We start from the raw sequence: 20,554 nt of genomic DNA on the forward strand, positions 1-20,554 counted from the left end.
CCCCCCCCCCCCCAGGCTTGACCCTACTCATCCCTCACCTCATCTCCTTGAATCCAACTGGGAGAAATGCAAGCTGCGCGTCTTTGCCGCCACGGGCAAGAAGGAGCAAATGGACAGGGAGAAGATGAACATTGCCAACATGCTCAGCAAGTTCCGCATCAACTGCTCGGACGTGGAGGTCATCCCGGACCTGAACAAGAAGCCCAAGGACTGAGAGCCTGAGACGGTTCAAGGGCTGTCCAAACCCTGGATGCTGGATGAGGAAGCAGGGGAGACCACGGAGAAGTGTCCTTGGAAGATCAGCAAGGAGGAAGTCACTACGCTCAACGAGAAGGTAGAATCTCCTCTTTGCGCTCAAGCCCCCCCCCCCCCCCCCCCCCCCCACAGAGAAAACTATAAACGAGGGCCATTTGGGCGCCATCGTGGCTTATAAATGCTGGTACCAAATACACGATAACCAGCATGAGTGAACCAGTGAAGTGTCCCTCATTCCGGCTTCTGCTTGTTTGACTATAAAGCGCCCTCTTTTGTCCATGCATGGAGACAATACACTTGAAGCTTTCCCAGTGTCCACTTTACGCTAAGTCCCTGGTTTTTGTGATTTTAAGTCCAGTCTTGCAACATCTGTTAATTGTGGCAAACCTTTGACATTCTGGTGGGTGATTTTCAATAATGAGATTGATCACTTCAATCCATTTTTCCGTACAACTCTCAGTTCATGTGATTTGCCAAGTGCATGGAACTCGACTTTATTAAACATCAATAAATCACTCCATTTTTTCGCCTGAAATCTTTCTTTTTCTTTCAGACCAACAGACAGATGCGGATCCGTGAATTGCTTCTCCAACATTCCCAGGAGGCTCAGCTCATTGTCATGTAAGTACAAACCGGCGATAATGGCCACTATCGGACAATTAACCTATCACGGTGGAATTGCGTCAACGCAGCTTGTAAAATATTGTCTAAACATGATATACAAATGGACGCAGAACGCCAAAATCTGAGACAAACAAAAGTTAACGTACAAAATTCCATGAGCCGTTTCGCGGAAACCGCCATCTTTGAAATGGGGGGGGGGGGATTACAATGAAAAGACATCCCATCATTCTCAGCTACAGTTGCATGATGAGACGTATTTTCATTGTAATGCCCCCCCCCCCCGAAAAAAAAAATTATTCAAAGATGGCGGTATCAGCGAAAAGGCTTATAGAGTTGTCTAAGGGGCGTGGTTAACTCGCAAACGGCGGTAGGTCAATGGGTGGCTCTTTTCATGCCAGCACAATTGCTGACGTTTACACGAAATACCAAAAATTCTTTAAAAGCCGCTGGCGAAACAAGAAACTTTTTAAACAAAACTAAGGACACTTGTGTAAAAACTAAAAGTTACTTGTGTAAAAAGGGCACTCTTTACAGAATACTGGGGGGGGGGGGGGGGGGGGGTGTTAACCGCTGGTGCAAAAAATGGGGGCGGGGTGAGCAATAGATCTAACAGTGCTTGTGACCCAGTCTGACTGAGCTACTGTGGTCACCTGATCAAAAGTGGTGATCTGATTGGCCAATGTGCACTGTTGATTGACATGCAGGAAGGGTCCATTATAACCTTTTCTTTGATTTCTTGCAGGAGTCTACCTATTCCCAGGAAGCGTACTTGTTCAGCTTACATGTACATGTGCTGGCTGGAGACATTATCCAAGGATATGCTGTCAGCAGGGATGCCAAATATGGCATCCAAATAAAAGTCAATACAAAGAAATTCACTTGAAATGATAAAGTGACAAAGGACAATTCCAACCAGTTGAAAGACCCTCCTCACTTGAATGGAATTTGTGCTTTGTTTTGATTGATTTCGTTAAGATTGTTTCTTTACCATCTAACGGGCTCACACTTTCACTGATGTTTTCAAAGTGAGTTTCTTGAATGCAATCAAGTAATACTGATTAAGAACAATGAAAGTCTTCAAATAATTTGGAGTCTGTTAATCAAGAAACACTTGTCGCATTTTTACGGGCTTTAAAAACAACAGCCAATCCCACATTTTTCATTACTGTGGGCACGTTTCTGTTTCAACTGAAATTAATTAAAATCATGTTGTTTTTTTCATAACGAAGCCAATCGAAAAAAAGAGAGTATTTATCAACAATGGTGGTGCTTTTGGTAATCCTCAGAATGAGGTTTTATGCATACTGTTTTCATAGCCAGTCAATTGTACTACTTTTACATAATTCTCACATATTGTAACGTTTAAAATAATGCAATCATTTCATAAAATCCAGTGTGTTCTAATTGCTGTGAATAGCATTAGAATATTTCAAACAATTGTTAATCCAAATGCCAAGCTTAAAGTCTATAAGAAAATCAGATTCAATCACTCGAGACTTTTTTTGTGACATGAAATAAAAATTGATACATGCATGGGATTGATTTAATTGACATTATCTGTGCTGGGCATACAGGGAACATATGGCGAAGAAAATAACATGTTATAGTAAACGCCCTAAAATTATCCAGGTAGGTAGCAAAATATTTTGTTTGTCTGTATGTCTTTTATACTTTGTTTGCTTCAATTAGGATACAGTTATTGTGTTTAATTAATCTGTTTTAAATACCCAATACTACAAAGAAGTTGCATTTATTTTCGGGAAAAAAAAAACCACGTTATTTTATATGTTGACCAAATGTGGCAATAAAAAAAATGGCGGTCAGAAACATGGCCTAAAAAATCCAGGTTGGTCGAGATAACACCATAAACACATTTTTTTTTAGTTGTTAACATTTCTGGATACATATGGTGGCACTGCTTTTATATTGCAAATCTTTTGTTTCTACAAAAATAATGACCCAGCTTGCTTTGAAAAAATATTCCATCAAAATACTTCTCGATAGACCTACAATGGGTCCAAAAAAAATCGTCAAAAAACTTAACGCATACTTTTCACTATATCCCAATACTCATGCATATAAAGCTAAATATTTTGTTTTGCAAAAAGTCAAAAAAAATTGGCAAATCCATTGTAGTATATAGATCAGAGCATGCGCAATGCAAAAACATTAATAATAATATTTTGTGACATTGTCATTGAACATTATTTGTTTTAATTCATTAGTTAATGTTTCGGCAAAATGGAAAGCGATTAAAAAAAATCAGCAACACAATGCTTGTGTATCTTTATGTGTTGGATTGTGTTTATTCGGGGTAAAGGAGGAAGCCACTGAATGAGGTGTAGTGCCAGGAATTACTATGCGCCCTACCGGACATTGTGAGATACATCGTATCTCCACGCTGCAGAACCACCACCGCGCTCCCAGACACCTGCTCATAGTGACTTGAATCATTGCTACGGCCAGAGACAACCACGTCGCCGTTCTTCCGGAGCTGAACGTACAGCTCGCTGCTGGAAGGATATTTGCACACAGAAAACATGAACACGTAGGTGCCCGGCACACCACACGTGAACGTGCCGGTCTCGAGATCGAAGCTGGTACCCGGCAGAAGCGTCTCGGTCGCCTGGAAGAGCAAACGGTCGTTGCTCAGCGTATCCGAGCTGCTCGTCCTCACCACGGTGAATGCTACCCGCTGGTTGGAGTCGTCTGGTGCCTCCCCTGGCTCACCCTTTTGACCTTTGACACCAGTTTCCCCCGTTGGCCCTACAACACCTGGGACTCCTCTTGGACCAATTTTTCCGGGCTGGCCTATGCCTTCGTCCCCTTGAGGCCCAGCTGCTCCACGCTCACCCATAGGTCCAATCGATCCAATATCACCCTTTTGACCTGGCTCGCCCTTTGACCCTGGTTGACCTAAGGACCCAGGCAAACCTGGTATGCCGGGAATTGCAGCCGACCCCTGGCAGCACATCGGACATGCCTGAGTTGCAGGACCATCACCGTCCGAGGCAACCGGCCCAGTAACGGAAGCTCGGAGGTTGACGGAGTTACCCAGAAGGAGGGCGATTGAAAGAACGGTTGCCACGAAGATCTTCATTCTGTACAGAATAACAATGATTAAACTGAAACAAATCAGGTGAGATTTTTTTTCAATAAAATAGTTTTTAAAAACGGGAAGAGGAGAAAAATATTGAGGTTTGATAAACAGGAGAACTAATCTAAAAGTCATGACAATCCGCCGTCAGATTTGAAGGAAAAAAACCCAAAAAAATTAGATTGGAGGAATCATTGTTCGAAGAATGTTTTCTTTGTTAGGAGGGGAGGGGGGGGGGGGGGGGCGGAGCACATCTTGCACCTTCCCCGGTCCTGATAGAATCATTAATTAAACCTCACCACACCCACCTCGATGGTTCGTTCTTGAAGATCAGGTCCAAGAAGAGATCACAAGGAATTCAGTGTAGGCTGAAAAAACATACAAACGAAAACTGGTTAAGTTTACACTTTAGTCAGGAATACTATTTCATTATCAATTAAGATAAATTAGTGAGATTTTTTTTCTCAATTGGATACATTGCCACCCCAAAACAGGAAAAATTTCTCACCAAGTTATTACGGTCAAGTAATTAGAATAATAAGTTTTCTCGGCCGAATTCGTCAAGAAAAACAACCTGTTTAATGTCGCATTGTTCAATTTTTCTCGAATTGACTGATTCTTGAAATTAGCTTTCAATTTGTTTAAACGTTATTATTGAAACTTTTTTTTCCAATCATTTTAAAGGCATGTATCTATTTTTGAGACACCATAGGAACTCGGTCAAAAGTTCGTTGGCATTCTAAGCTTTTGTTGCACTTGTCCAGGCAAATTGACTTTTAACTCCAGTTCGCTATGAGTTTTAAAGCAGCAATGGAATTCTTCATTCAATATGAAATATTTTAGGGTTTCCCGCCCATTTTCACACTTTGCTTAATTCAATAATAAAACATTTGCATTCAAATTCGCATAAAACATGCAGACCTTTTCACACCCGGTTGAATTTAGCGCAAGCTTAACATTTTTTAGGGTATTCTTCATTCACGCGTGAAAAGTAAGCAGCAAATTACGTGACTTGTGCATTGAATTTCTTGTGCATTGTGGTTCAGTCCCGCTCGGGAATTCACTTTGATGCGGACGTTTACAAAAGCAACACAGTTCAATGATATTTGGAAGTTGCATTAGCAAGATATTGTGTTATAGTGATACAACAGAGTATAAAATGACATGGCTTTTGAAAAGTTTGGATTAAGGAATCTACAGCTATTTCAAAGATTGGAATGCCTGGGAAGGGAATATGAAAAAAGCAGAACAGAACTGTATCAATGTAAAGTGTCAAAGTGATAGAAGGAAATACATTTAGAACACTCGCCGATATAATACTATGTCAAAATACAGATTTTTATGTAAGGACAATTAAGTCACCAGTTTGTTAATTGTTGTAATCCCTCTTTGGAAGTAAAAAAAAAATCATATCAATTTGATTTTTTTGTGGCCAATACGATTGGCGATTTGCGAATTGCATATTAAATAGACTCCTTATTCCATTGAACCTTCGTTGAAAATGAATACTTCCTTTTACAAATTCGCCGACACTCAGTGCAAAATCGAAAACCAACAAAAGAAATGGATTTTCTTTTGCACGAAAAGTTGCCTTCACGCTTTGGTGTGTGTAAAATATTTTTAAAAAATCGAATGCGCTAAATGCGACCTTTTTTCAATGTAATGAACAGTCTCTAAGATTGGACGAACAAGTTGAGAAATTGGACGGGAAAACCTATATGTTATGATTCCCGAAGTTGATAAACAGTCACAAACGAATTACAAAGTGATGAACGATCAAGAAAAAATTAGGACAACGGTTGCGAACACAATTCCTATTTAAAAAATAAATAAAAGAAGACAAATTCCAAAGAATCTGATTACACAGCAACTAAGTATTGGTGTGATCAATATTTATTTTCATCTTAGTTCTCTTTTTTTGCCAACTGATGTACCTGCATAAAAAAAAACTGTGAAGGAAATTTCAGCGTGTTTCCGCTATAAGTTCGAGGCACCCTGATGAGTTTAACGAGGAATTTGCAAAGACTGCAGGCCAAAATGTCTGGCACAGTTCTACGGTGGGTGTTATAGGGAGGGAATATCACTCGAGCGATGTTTTCAGTAAAAGTTTTGACCAAAAGGTGTATAAATATAGAGAAAAAAATACAGTCTCCCACCAAAATCACTGCTCTGTTCTGATGATTGAGTGAGGAAAGTGTCAAATAACAGACACTCACCTCGATGTAACGTTCTTGAATTCTATCACGAAGGGAATCCTCAACACTCAGCAGATTGCGAGCTGGAAATAATACCAACGAAAATGAGTCATTGAAAATCCGCTGGGAGATATCTTGGGGGCTGTTGGGGGAGGCATAGCTGAATTTCACAAGTAAAACACCCCCAGATCAAAATCTCTGTCGGGCGAAATGTGATCAGGACTGATTATATATATATATATATTTTTAAAGCGGAATGCGTCCTGCATGCAACGGCCCTGAACAGACCCACGCACGAGCAACAATATTCATGTCTTCTTTGAAGGATTTAATACTTTCGAATCAAACGCAGTAACTACCAAAACAAATGCCCAGATTTTCTCAGAGAAATCTGTATGCAAAAAGAATTTAAGGCCACGTAGGATCATTTGCAATTGCCCGGAAAAGTACATTTAATGACAGAAACCTTGCAATGCTGAGAGTGAAGATAAGACTGGTATCAAATACCCGGTGAAAGTATTTTGCCTGTTATAATCGTTTGAAAACTTTGAAGGTGTTTTTAAAATTACAAAAGAATTGTTAAGGTGTTGGCAACGGAATCAAGTTACGAGATCCAACAAAATAGTGCATACGTTTTCTCTGCTTTTTCTCAATGATAGTATCCACTGAGCTGAAACTTCAACAGTTTGGTTGCGACCTTCTTAAGTTTTTAAAGCCATTTTGTTGCTTCTCACGAAAAAAAATTTCAAAAGCAAATAATCCTATGTTTCTTTTTTAAATTGCTTGCATTTGAAATTGTAGGCATCACAATGAACATACATTTTCTGCATTATCAAGGACAATCGATCTCATACCAAGGAAGTAGCGGCGGAAATCAGGTGGGCACCGCAGTCAAGGTACGGTCGTTACACAAATAATTATGTTCCGGATTGGAAATCAGCGCACCGGTTGGACTACTAGCATCATCCCCCATTTGTTTGTTAACCGAATAATGTCCCATATTTTTTTTATTATTATTTGTGTACTAACTGACCAAACACTTTCAAAGTATTCAGCAAATACTACTATCGCCATATTTCGAGAAAATATTCAACGAAATCTAAGTGGCATGCTGAGTGGAACCCTGCATGCAAACAGAGCTTGTGCTTCATATTTTAAGACGAACAGCGGACAAGGCGGATCCGGGGGGGGGGGGGAGGGAACCATGCCCCCCCCCCCCCCGCCCCGCCCAAAAAAACCCAATTTTGTTTTTAAGTGACGTCGCAATAAAGGCAGGCACTGGGTACACTACCATCTTTTCGAAACAAAAAAATGGTTAAAGTGGTCAGAAATTTCCTCAGATCGCCACAGAGCATTAAGAATTACAACAAATTCGGGGCCCATGATTAAGCGGGCCCTGAACCCCACGCCGTAATTTTTTGGACCCACTTTACGGGGACCAATTTTTTTTTTGGGGGGGGGGGCTACCCCAAAAAATTGTGTTCTGGATCCGCCCTTGACAGGGAACAGAAAGGACGAATAATGTGCACAGACATCAACGCTGTACATGATTGCTACAAATGAATCAAACTAGATAAAGCAATTTGAACTTGAATAAAACTGTGTGCATCATCACGATCCGGTCCGTTTGTATTTGCGCCCTCTATATTCATGACTCGTTCATCCTGCTATGATTGAATATAACTTGATGATCAAACCGGAATAGCGCACTGTGAACTCTAGCGAAATGACACAGTTTAACAACAAAGTTCAAAGGGTACTGAGTATCCACATAAATGATAACACAAAATAAGACAGGCATGTTTGAGTTGTCCGGATTTCCTGATGAACGTTCTTCCGTGACCAACTTCCCCATAACTCTTCATCCTGAATTAGTTTGAGTGATTGCCGGAATACAATGCGAGTACATCGCATTAGGACTTCATGTTTAAAAATTAAAATGATAAATTAAACAGGGAAAAAAACGAGGCAGAAAATAAGGGGGTGGTTGATCATACCTATACTGTTTAATGTTGTTTAATTTAAAGAGTCGAAATTTTGCAAGATTGTTTTCTTTAAACCAAAATGTTAACCCAGTAATTTTTTACCTGAACTATTACAAGTGCGTGAATTATTTTGAATAAGTGCGAATCCCGATAAATTTCAACTATTCTGAATCACAGCAGGGAACTTGATGGAATGAGCTCTTTAAAAAAATGCTCCCAAAATTTGATTCAAAACCAGTCGAGTCTGAACAGCTTTGTTTTTGACACTGAATTATTTCGTGTTTGTATAGTGTTATATCAGACAATATACATCGTCTTCAAAAAACTGAAGACGTTTTCGAAATAGTGTGCCGGTGGGCAGACTATTAACGTGTGTTAGCAACGAAATTCAGTGACAAGAACCAAAAAAATAATCGCTTTAATTTATCTGTTTTGGTCAAATGTATAGCATCAACTAAGCTAAAAGTTCAAAAGTTAGTTGTGCTGCATCATACCTAAGATTGTGAGCAATTGATCATATGTTCCTCTAACTGGTTCAAGGTATGCTTGAACTTGTAGTTGTAGGAATCACAATGAGCATACAGTTTCTGCATTTGTGGGGGAAATCGATCTCATACCAAGGAAGTAGGGGCGCAAACACTACAGCTGGACTACCGCAGTCAAGTTACAGTCGTTCAATAAAGATTTATTTTCCGGATAGGAAATCAGCGCACCGGTTTGGCTCTAGTAAGCCACCATCTGTTAGTCAACTGAAACTTGTCTCACAAAATATTTCAGATTTGTGAAAATCTGTACCAATCACCAAAAACTTTCGAAAAATAAGCCAAAAATCAATATGGCTGTTTGTCCAAATATCCAACAGAATCCGGCGGCATGCTGAGTGGAACCCTACATGCAAATACATGAGTGAATTCATCGAGAGCTTTTGCTTCAATCTCTTCAGGCGAACAGAAAGCCTGAGTAATTTGTACAAACACCAACTCTTCACATGATTTCTACAAATTCACACGGTTAAATAAAGAAAATTGAACTGGTCTAAAACTGTGTGCATCATATCACAATCCGGTCCGTTTGTATTTGCGCCCTCTATATTCATGACTCGTTCATCCTGCTGAATGTAACTTGATGATCAAAGCGCACTGTGAACTCTAGCGAAATGGCAAAGTTGAAAGGGTACTGCTTGAGCAATAACACACAATAAGACAGGAATGTTTTTGATGTCCGGATTTCCTGAAAAACGTTCTTCCGTGACCAACTTCCCCATAACTGTTGATCCTGAATTAGTTTCAGTGATTGCCGGGAAACAATGTGAGTACATTGCACCAGAGTTTCCGTGTTTTAAAATTAAATTGTTAACATTAAAATGGCAAAATGAGGAAGAAAATAAGGGGTGGTTGATCATACTGATTTTATGGGTGAGGTTATTTATAAAGGTTAGAGCTTTCGCAATATGTCTTCTGTAAACCAAAGAAAGACACTTTTTTAAGTATTAAAAGTGCGTGAATTTGTTTAAGCATTAATCACAATCAGTTGAAACTAACCTAAAATCAGCAGGGAACTTGATGTTTAAACTCTTCTAAAAACTGCAATCAGATATGACTAGAAAAAGTCCTACCTGATAGCCTTTGTTTTGACAATACAACTTTCCGTGAATGTACAGTGTGCTATCCATTATAGTGACAAGATTTTAACTTTATCAAAAACTAAACCAGTCAGTATGTGAACAATAATTTAGTTTGAAGCGTGCGAAATGAAAGTAGAGGCGGAAATAATGTCAAACAGGAATTCCTCATTCCGAACAACAAAACCCTGATATATTTGGGTGATCGGGTACTACCCGATCATTGTTTGGAAATGTTAAGAAATTTCTTTCTTTCTTTTTTTCTTTCTTTCTGGTTTTTTTTCTGACAATAATTATCTGCAACTTTTCTTCTGAACAGTACAGACTTCAAACTTTTAACAAACATCAACGCTGACTCCGAGGTGTACCTTTTTTATACTCTGACGTCATAATGACGTCATCGGGTTTCTTATTACAAGCGATTTCACTGCAAAACCTCATAAACAAAATGAACAATAATGTTCACACTTTGAAATCTGATTGACTATACCTTGATAAACATTTTTGATATTCGAAGGTAAAGTCGTCTGACCTTTCCTTCCGGGGTTACTGGTAGGTCAAATTTAGGTGAATTTAAAATGCAAAAAGAAGCCACAGAAGGATGAATCCTGATATGAGCACGAACCTTAGTGTGAAGATGTGGATAGTTTAGTGACGTCGTCATGACGTCATCATACATCAAATTACAATCATTTCAGGTCAAAATTTGACAAAATAGTTTGACAGGCGCGGATCAAGAGGGTGGGGAGGGGGGCCACCCCCGCCCCCCAGTCCTCGCTGTGAAACATGCACACAAAATATTACCCGTTTGCCTGTCACAACAATCTGACATATTTTTTTTAGGAGCCTGACCCTCCCCTAACCATAACCCTATTAACCCAACCCCCTGCAAGGGGGAGGGTCAGGCTCCCTCAAAGATATTTGAGCAATATCTTTTGTCCTAATAAACCAGAGTGTTAATTGTTTTGTGAAGTGGCAGATTGTGCCTTGGGCGATGGACTACAGGACTACAGGGTCATCATCTTTGGATGGAATTTTTATCCCAAAAAGTCATCGGATTATACCGCAAAAATTGAACAGACAATGAAAGATGATGATATAAGCTGTAATTTGATGGGTGTCTCAAACACCTTGGAGAGTTGTGAGTATTTGTCTTGATCTTTACAAGTGGAGGTATTTATCACTGAGGTCCATGGCAGTTTATTTGCTGGTCTGCCGTAGATATTCTTTCAATTACCATAAACGTCTTTGCGACAATTCAGCATTGTGACGTCGTCGAACGAAGTTAGTTATAATAGGGAGAATTTGAAACTGAATCGCATGTTGATTCAAAGACCACAAACAAAAAGGCTACGGTTCAAAAAGGTGTGTTCCAGGCGCAGTTCTATAAGATTTTTTTAGAAGGGATTATTGAATGAAAACCATCATGGTTAGGAGGATATTTGTTTGAAGGGATAATTGAGAAGTCTAACCATCATGGCGAGGAGGATATTGTTTTAGAAGGGATAATTGAGGAGACAAACCATCATGGCCAGGAGGATTTTTAGAGGGGATTATTAAAATAAAAACAATCATTGCTTGGAGGATATTTTTGTAGAAGAGACTATTGAACACCCAATCGATCTCGGCTTGGAAGATATTGTTTTGAGAAGGGATAATTTAGGAGACTTATCATCACGGCTAGGAGGATATTTTTTAGAAGGGATTATTGAAATAAAAACCATCATGGTTAGAGGATATTTTTTAGACGAGATTATTGTACAGACAAACCATCAAGGCTTGGAAGATATTTTTTTAGATGTGATCATTGAGGAGACTAACCCTCATGGCTAGGAGGATATTTTTTAGAAGGGCTAAATGAGGAGACTAACCATCATGGCCACGAGGATATTTTTTAAAGGGATAATTGAGGAGGCTAATAATCACGGCTGGGAGGATATTTGTAGAAGGGATTATTGAAATGAAAACCATCATGGATTGGATGATATGTTTTAGAAGGAAGGGATAATTGAGAAGACTAATCATCACGGCTAATAAGATATTTTGAAGGGATAATGGAGGAGACTAACTATCATTGCTTGGAGGATTTTTTTCAGAAGGGATAATTGAGGAGACTTATCATCATGGCTTGTACAATATTTTTAGAAGAGATAATTGAGGAGACTAACCATCATGGCTAGGAGGATATTTTTAGAAGGGATAACTGAGGAGACAAACCATCATGGCTAGGAGGATATTTTTTAGAAGAGATTACTGAACACACAATCCATCACGGCTTGGAAGATTTTTTTGAGAAGAGTTAATTGAGGAGACTACTCATCATGGCTAGGAGCATATTTTTATTTAGAAGGGCTTATTGAAATAAAAACCATCACGGCTTGGAGGATATTTTTCAGACGAGACTATTGAACAGACAAACAATCACGGCTTGGAAGTTAATTTTTAGATGTGATAATTGAGGAGACTAACCATCATGGCTTGGAGGACAATTTCTAGAAGGGATAATTGCGGAGACTCACACTCATGACAAGGAGGTATCTTTTTAGAAGGGATTATTGAACATTATTATTATTGATTATATGAACAGACAAACCATCATGGCTTGGATGTTATCTTTTAGATGTGATAATTGAGGAGACTAATCATCATGGCTTGGAGGATATATTGAGAAGGGATAATTGAGAAGACTAATCAACACGGCAAGGAGGTTTTTTAAAGGGATAATTGAAGACACTAATCATCATGACTTGGAGGATATTTTTCAAGGGGATAACTGAGAAGACTAACCATCATGGCTAGGAGGATATTTTAGAAGGGTTAAATGAGGAGACTTATCATCACGGCTAGGAGGATTTTTTTAGAAGGGATTATTGAATGAAAACCAACATGGCTTGGAGGATATTTTTTAAAGGGATAATTAAGGAGACTAACCATCATGGCCAGGAGGATATTGTTTAGAAGGGATAATTGAGGAGACAAACCATCATGGCTAGGAGGATTTTTTTAGAGGGGATTATTAAAATAAAAACCATCATGGCTTGGAGGATATGTTTTAGAAGAGATAATTGAGGAAACTAATCATCTGGACTTGGAGGATATTTTTTAGATGTGATCATTGAGGAGATTAACCATCATTGCTAGGAGGATATTTTCTTTTGAAAAGGGATATTTGAGGAGGCTAATCACCACGGCTAGGAGTTTTTTTTACAGGGATAATTGAGGTGACTTATCACGGTTAAGAGGATATTTTTTAGAAGGGATTATTGAAATGAAAACCATCATAGCTAGAAGGATATTTTTTAGAAGGGATAATTGAGGAGACTATCATCCTGGCAAGGAGAATATGTTTTAAATGTGATAATTATTAAGGAGACTAACCATCATGGATAGGAGGATCTTTTCTAAAGAGATAATATTGTGGAGACTAATCATCACTGCAAGGAGGATTTTTTTTGAAGAGATTATTGAGATGAAAACCATCATGGCTTGGATGATATATTTTAGAAGGGATAATTGAGGAGACTAATCACCACGGCTAGGAGGATATTTTAGAAGGGAAAATTGAGGAGACTAAACATCATGGCTAGGAGGATTTTTTTTTTAGAAGAAATTATTGAACGCACAAACCATCACGGCTTGGAAGATATTTTTTAGATGTGATAATAATTTAGGATAGTAATCATCATGGCTTGGAGGAATTCTTTTTAGATGAGATCATTGAGGAGACTAACCATCATGGCTAGGAGGATATTTTTAGAAGGGATAATTCAGGAGACTATGGCTTGGAGGATATTTTTTTAGAAGGGATAATTGAGAAGACTAACCATCATGGCCAGGATTATTTTTTTCGTAGAGGTAATTGAATGACGTTTTCTGGTTTCTAATTTGGACCAAAAGATTCAATGCATAGAAAAAAAGGAACAGTCTCCTACCAAATCACTGCTCTATTCTGATGCTTGAATGAAGAAAATGTCAACATACACTCACCTAAGCACAGTTCTTGAATTCTCTCGCAGAAGCACTCTTCAACACTTGAGCGGATTGCTGGCTGAAAACAAATACCAACAACAATATGAGTCATTAAAAATCCTCTAGGAGATAACTTGGAGTCTGGTGGGGAGGCATAGCTGAATTCCACAAGTACAATACGGCCAAAAAAATGTCTGTACAGTGAAAATGTAATTTGGGTTGACTATTTATCTCAAATGCGTTCTCCAAAAATTAAATCTATCCATGAATTCTACAAAATGCATCCAGCTATTGAACTTGTATAAAACTGTGTGCATCATCATGATCCAGTGCGTTTGTATTTGCGCCCTCTAGTCTATTCTGACCAGTGACACTTTTATCCTGCAATGCTTAAAAGTAACTTGATGAAACCGGAATGGCGCACTGTGAACTATAGCAAAATGCCAGTTGAACAACAAAGTTCAAAGGCACTGAGAATACCCACAAATAATAACACAAATAAGACCGGCATTTTGAGATGTCCGGATACCTGTATACGTTCTTCCGTGACCAAATTCCGCATAACTTTTCATTCTGATTGAGTTTGAGTGATATCCGGAAATAATGTGAGTACATTGCACTAGGATTTCATGTTTGAAAATTTAAACGATAAAGTCAATAGGAAAAAGGGAGGCAAAAAGTAAGAGTGTGCTTGATCGTGCCAAAAATATTGGCCAGGTTATAAAGAGTCCAGGTTTTGCGAGCCTTGTTTTTTGTAGTTCCTCTGAAATATTATTTTGAATGATCAATACATCTTTACTGTTCTGAATCACAGCAGGGAACTTGATGTTTTATACTTGCGAAAAACTGCGGTCAGAAAACAGTCCAACCTAACAGTCGAACCTAAATTTTAAAAAGTCCATAAATGTGACTTCGTAGTGTATTATCCATATCGACAAGAATCCAAATGATTTTTGTTCAAGAAGTAAAGAAACCAGTAAGTATTTGGACAATTTGTTTTTGAGAGTGCACAATGGAAGTAGTAGCGGAAATATTGCCAGACAGGAATTCCTCATTTTTATTGCCTTGAAATTTGAACTCGCAAAACCGTGGTCTGCATCCGCACCAACTGTTTACATTATAAGAGCTGAAATAAAATAGCTCGATAATTTACAAAAGTGTTTGAAATTAACTCTTTCAGACGGGCTTAGTGAATGTTATGCACAAACAAAGTCCGTCTGAACAAGTTAATTTCAAACACATTTGTAAATTATCGCAATACTTTATCAACTCCAAAGTGGTCGTTGGGAAAAGGCACAACTTCTGGATCGGAATTAGCGTGCTGGTTTTGCTGTTAGCAGACGTGTATTAGAGTCATAGTGAAATAAAAAAGAACAATTTGTTCATAAAAATCTTGGGTTTTTTTTTTCAGTCCTCAAGCTACCACATTTTCACAAGCACACAAAGACGGGAAAATATCAAGCCTACCACCGCGCTCGCTGTTTGGAGAATCATTGAATCAGCAACATTCAACAAAATCTGAATCCCGCATTGATTCAAACACATTGTGCAAAAACAACAAATTTCTTCAGAGGAAAAATGATTGTTTCAAACACTCACCGAGCAAAATCTTGTTCTTGCAGTCAGTTCTCTCTCTGGTTGTCGTCCGAAGGTGACCTGTGGTTGATGTGAAGGGTGGACGGCCCCACATTTTCTTAAATAGTGCCATCGATTTCCTGAGCAGTGACTAAAAACTCGGACCTGGATTGTGATTGCATGGCTCCTGTGCGCTGTCAATCGGACCTGGATTGTGATTGCATGGCTCCTGTGCGCTGTCAATCACACATCACCGACTCGCTTCATATTAATGATATGAAAGCAATGTTAATGTCGTTGAGGCTATATAGTCACCATAAAAACTAGTCACCGAGATTGAAATGGCCGCTTCTTATTGGTGGATATTGTATGGATGTCGGTGACACATCCAAATATGGAATTTATGATTGACACACACAATCTGTCAGTCACAGACCACTCACTTGTGGTCACCGACTTGTCGTCACCAACTTGTCACCGACAAACTGTGATTGGTGGATAGACAAGTGACGTATACACCGGCCGTGATTCATTCAATGTACAGTTGGCGCTTCAGTCTATTAAATTGTGTGGATATATTCGGGATTATGAGGAATTAAATCGTACTCAAGCCAGCGGAGAAACTTGGGTTTAACTTGGGGTAGGGCACCTGAGGTGCGTGTTTTTTTTTCAAAGGCTGCACTAAATGCAAAATAAACGTATTATTACAGCTTACAGTGAATGTTTTAATTCAGGTTTTCAAAATGGGGCGGGGGAGGGCTGGGGCCGGCTTCCACAGGGGGTGGGGGTATATGCCCCGTGTCCCCGTAGTTATGCCCCTGAGGTAGGCTTTGCTCATTGATTGGGACTTTGAGGAAATAAAATACAGTTAAATAAACTTCCATGAACTTTACGCATCATATACGGCCCGTGTATAATCGTGGCCTTCTAAATGTGGAAAAGGTTTTTACACTTGAATATCTCCCAGTTCGAATAATCATTTCCAGAAATGTTAGAATGTATGACCGGTGATGATGGACCTAAAAAGCAAACGCTCACTACCTAAAGTAATGACACAGTTCCAATAAAGCATGTTAAGTGATTTAAACGAGAAAGGCTTGTATGGAACGACCAGACTTCCTACATTTGCTAGTTTGTGGCCTCCGCATAAAGCGCACGATTCACCCTGAACTAGCCCTGGTGATATCCGGACAAATCACACCAGAGTTTGCCATTCTGTATTGCGAACCACCTCGATTTATAATAATCTCTGAAGCAATGACGTAGCGACGATGGGGGTGGGGTGGGATAGTTGAACGACCACATTCCCCCCTTCCCCCTCCCCTCCCCCATACCAGTGGGACCATACCATGCAAGTAAATGACAAAGCCACTTGTCTGATTAGGGGCCTTACATGGCCTTGTTCCGAAGCCGGGCACGAAGCCTATGTTTACAAAACGACCGAAAGTCATCGAGGTCATGAGACATACCGGCGTTTCTCAAACTCCGGCTTCGTTCCGTAAACCGGTTTCGGGCATGCGGCTTGGCAATAGAGCTGGATCCGGTATTGGAATGAAGCTAGGATTTGGAAAACCTCGCTTGTAGCTCACTCGACGTGTGTCAAGTCGCCGTTCAAAACGCCTCGCTGTTTCGTCCCTCGGTTAACTGCCGGCGCTTGTCAGGATGACCTTGTGGAAAGGCTACAGTTAGGCCTCTTGACCAGCAGAGGCAATCTCTTGTTCATATTTGCGGAGCCACCAACTTGGAAAGTTTGAAAAGCTGGGGTGGAGGGGGTTGGGCTTAGACGCTACCTGACTATTGAGGGCACTGTTCCAAATTGCATGTATACATACACGCGTACTATAGCTATAGTGGTAGTGACTTGAAATAAAAGACATTCTTATTAAAAATAACACTCAAAATATTTTTGATTTTATTTCTAGAAGATAACATGCTTTATACTTGGTGCACATAATCATGGTCTCAAGACGTATCCGCGTCGTTTGGAATGCATTGCGCAACCAATGTGTCTATGTCGTTCAGGAAATTACACAACGAACAATGTCCAGCTTTCGTTTCAGGTAGATTGCGAAATCAGAAATCGTTGCTTTTCGTTTGATAAAACTGCGCAAGAAAAGAAGGGGAAACAAAATAATTCCTTACCATATAAGGTTATATGTGGTTGATATTTAAAAAACAAAATGGGTCGATGAATGTTGATCGAAGCTTCTCCTACTTTCCAAGGAATGTTTGCATAATTGTTTTGGAGAAAAGTTTTTGTTGTTTGCCAAATTGAATTAAAAATATGAGGCTAAGTCCCCAAAAAAAGTCTCCGGTTTCTGGTATGCGCGCGTCGCCGTAGCCATGCGCGTCGGCAAAATGAATTTTTTTTGTTTTATGAAACATGATGTCTCAAAACCGCCAAACTCACTGGTTTGACTTGAATCCTGCTGCTGCACAATTTTAACGTGTTTTTAGATTGGGTTATGGTCGAGAATAAGCTTTATGTGGCCTCTCTCGGGCACCATTTGCAGTCATCAGCCGACATTTGAACCCAAAAAATCAGGTAAAAAAAAAAAAGCCGCGCCGCCGCACCACTTTTTGGGCAAGCTCCATACCAGAAACCGGAGACTTTTTTTTTTGGCCTAACCTCTTGTATTTTTTTATTGAGGAAAAAACAAAAAATCTAAATTGCCTCAAAGTTGTTGGAAAACTTGCAAAGGGATCCCGGAATACATTCTAAGTTAATGCAACAGATATTTCTTCAGTCATCTTGTGGAAACCGAGTGTGAAGGTTGACTCAAAATTGCCCGTTATTTTTTGCGTTAAACACACCTACATTTTGTGGATGGAAATTTGTGTCCTGGACGAAAAGATAATCTCGATCAAAATCTGTAGCAAAATCGCTACATCAGCGGGTAAAAAAATCAGTGTGTGTGGAAGCATTGAGTGTCTGGCCGTACTACAGAGCTTGCGATAGTACTGTACGGCCGGCCAGACGCAGTCGGGCTAGACTTTGACTTGAGTTTGCATGGACAGTCCCTAATTTTCGGGCTAGGTTCAACTAAGAATTGTTCCTTAAGTACACGCCCAGCAAATAGCAACTCACTATGGCTTTCTTTATGTAATACAAGTGCCTTTCTGTCTGTATCCTACGGTTTTTAATAGAGATTGATGACGTGCATGCCATGAGCAGCCAGTGATGCAAGACACAGAGTCAGAGGAATGCAGCATATGATGCAATTGTTGGCAGTACAGATAGCAGGTTGATCTCCAATGGGCAGCAGACATGGAAAGAATGTTGCAACCTGACGCCACTTCAGCGGTACAAAGTCTATGGTGAGTCAAGAAAATTGAAGTATTTCCCAACATTGAAATTGGGAATGTTTCTTAGTCCTAGATTCATGTCTTATCATCATTTTTGCAATGACTGTCCTTCATTGAGATGATATATGAAGAAAACAGCAACGTCAGGTTGCAAAATTCTTTCGGCAGGTGTATGATTGTCCGAAAATTTGGGACTCTCATCAATACTGTGTTTTGCATGTTTCAGAGCACTCCATGCCAGGTCCCAGTAGTGTGGGTTTATTATAGGACTGCAGGGTATGTTGGCGACACAGATTTTATATTTCGTTTCCAAAAAAAATGATCAAATGAGTGGGTGCGTTCCGGGCTTTCAAGAAGCTTTTGAAGAAAAAAACTAGGTACGCTTTTTTGACTGGGAGCTAGTCCAACCAAAAAGCTGACGTGTATTATTGCTCTTATTAGCAACTTGAGCATCATGCTTGTTGAAGTTGTTGGGGCTGTTTATGAAGCTCGATGGAGGTATTTTTTACTAAAACCATGGAATATATGTTACTTGCTCTGTTGAAAACCTAGTCTGAATATTAAAGCAAAGATGTCAGTGAGGTTTTTTTTGTCAAAACGAAGATTCACACTGCAAGATTAAAAGTCAGTATTAAAAATGTTTTCAGAATTAATTTTTTTTAATGATGTATTTGATCATCAGGATTCATTTGACGACTGAGCCCCTAGAGCAGGAGATCACTGACAGAACAGCAGCAGCGCTACAAGGGGTCTCAGCTGTCCGGTACAGCAGAGAGGAAGACAAGCTGAGACAAAAACAAAGACAATGACACAGGATGAGTGCCTACAGTTGTGTAACAAGATGCTTAGTGCAAGTATAGGAACAGTAGTTGACTCAGCTGGGATCCGTGGAGGACATGCCGTGACTGTTTCATCATGGCAACTCATTTTCAGACAAGATTGTTGCAGGTGCTGATGCGTTACATTATGTTCAGCGAGGATGCTGCCGAGCTGTGGGGGTTGGTACGCTCCGCGCAGCTGCTGTGGCATCCAGACTGTTTCCTGCAGAAATTTGATCAGCAGGTTGGTGGAGAGAGACAGGATAAGATCATCGAGAGGGTCACCCAGCTATCACAGGTGCTGAACCTGTTAGGATACTGGATTGCAGATGCTGAACCAGTAAGGATACTGGATTGCAGATGCTGAACCAGTTAGGATACTGGATTGCAGATCCTGAACCTGTTAGGATACTGGATTGCAGGTGCTGAACCTGTTAGGATACTGGATTGCAGATGCTGAACCAGTTAGGATACTGGATTGCAGATGCTGAACCTGTTAGGATACTGGATTGCAGATGCTGAACCAGTTAGGATACTGGATTGCAGATGCTGCACCTGTTAGGATACTGGATTGCAGATGATGAACCAGTTAGGATACTGGATTGCAGATGATGAACTAGTTATGATACTGGATTGCAGATGATGAAACAGTTAGGATACTGGATTGCAGATGCTGAACCTGTTAGGATACTGGATTGCAGATGCTGCACCAGTTAGGATACTGGATTGCAGATGCTGAACCAGTTAGGATACTGGATTGCAGATGCTGAACCAGTTAGGATACTGGATTGCAGATGCTGAACCTGTTAGGATACCGGATTGCAGATGATGAACTAGTTATGATACTGGATTGCAGATGATGAAACAGTTAGGATACTGGATTGCAGATGCTGAACCAGTTAGGATACTGGATTGCAGATGCTGAACCTGTTAGGATACTGGATTGCAGATGCTGCACCAGTTAGGATACTGGATTGCAGATGCTGAACCTGTTAGGATACCGGATTGCAGATGCTGAACCTGTTAGGATACTGGATTGCAGATGCTGAACCAGTTAGGATACTGGATTGCAGATGCTGAACCAGTTAGGATACTGGATTGCAGATGCT

General features: G+C 39.9%; 1 long non-coding RNA gene across 1 annotated transcript; it reads left to right on the forward strand.

Annotated features, from left to right (window-relative positions):
- The first annotated feature begins 3,956 nt into the window (after positions 1–3,956).
- Positions 3,957–19,830, forward strand: LOC119739129. Its single transcript, XR_005272536.1, has 3 exons — positions 3,957–4,018; positions 18,469–18,639; positions 19,310–19,830. It is a non-coding gene; the product is annotated as an uncharacterized LOC119739129 (long non-coding RNA).
- The last annotated feature ends 724 nt before the right edge of the window (positions 19,831–20,554 follow it).

Source organism: Patiria miniata, unplaced genomic scaffold (genome assembly GCF_015706575.1).
Source record: "Patiria miniata isolate m_02_andy unplaced genomic scaffold, ASM1570657v1 HiC_scaffold_10, whole genome shotgun sequence".
NCBI classification, from domain to species: Eukaryota; Metazoa; Echinodermata; class Asteroidea; order Valvatida; family Asterinidae; genus Patiria; species Patiria miniata.